The sequence below is a fragment of the Penaeus monodon genome, chromosome 23, assembly GCF_015228065.2.
Source record: "Penaeus monodon isolate SGIC_2016 chromosome 23, NSTDA_Pmon_1, whole genome shotgun sequence".
In the NCBI taxonomy this organism is placed as follows: domain Eukaryota; kingdom Metazoa; phylum Arthropoda; class Malacostraca; order Decapoda; family Penaeidae; genus Penaeus; species Penaeus monodon.
In genome coordinates, this window is record NC_051408.1 from 17,982,346 (window position 1) to 17,983,204 (window position 859).

Here is an 859-nt window from a genome sequence, read left to right on the forward strand (position 1 = left end):
AGTGTTGATCCCAAATTAATGTGCATTGAAATGAAGTAAAGACAAGGTTCACAGGACGACCAACCCTAAAGGGCGCAAAGGCCATCCTTGAAGCTTTGTGCGAAAGCCACAATAAACTACTAGCGAGGTTCCCCAACGCTACTCTGGCCAGAGATTAAGTTCTATTGTCTTAGAAGGAATAACATCATCTAACAGAAATACTGATCATAGGTTAAAAAAAGAGAAACGGCCACACTGTTCCTTCTAAAAACTTGTCGATGTAGCCGCTACTTCTGGTATCCAGTGATTTCTGAAGGATCGCGGAAAAGGAAGAGGACCTGGCAGTATAACAGTAGTGATCAAGGCTTACATATGACCATAGTAGTGTTTGCCCTGCGGATTTTGGTGGAACAGAGGGAGAAGCATGTTTATTGAGACACGATATTCGTTGATTATGAGGCGTCTCATTTTACTGTACCCTGAGAAGTATATATGTCTTGGAGGAAAACATCCTCTTTAGAATGTTATATGAGAATACAACACACAGCATACAACGTGAATGGAACACAGTTGATATTTGAAGTTGAGGAAGTGCACGAATACTGCGCATGAATTTAATGACTAGTGCATGTTACTCAAGACAATATAGAGAAAAAAATATTCTCGGACGTGTTGTTCCCAGGCATGATGCCATGCGAGAGGTAACAGACATCATGGAGAAACAAGAGCTTGATCCAACAGACAAAAGAGCTTATGTATAAAAAAACAACAAAAAACATTGGCAGCAGACTGCAGCGTGGAGAGAGAATGCAAGGACAGGAATCGTAGAAAGTGAAAGAATGAAAGTACTTCACTTAGGAGCAGAGAAGGGACGGGGAAT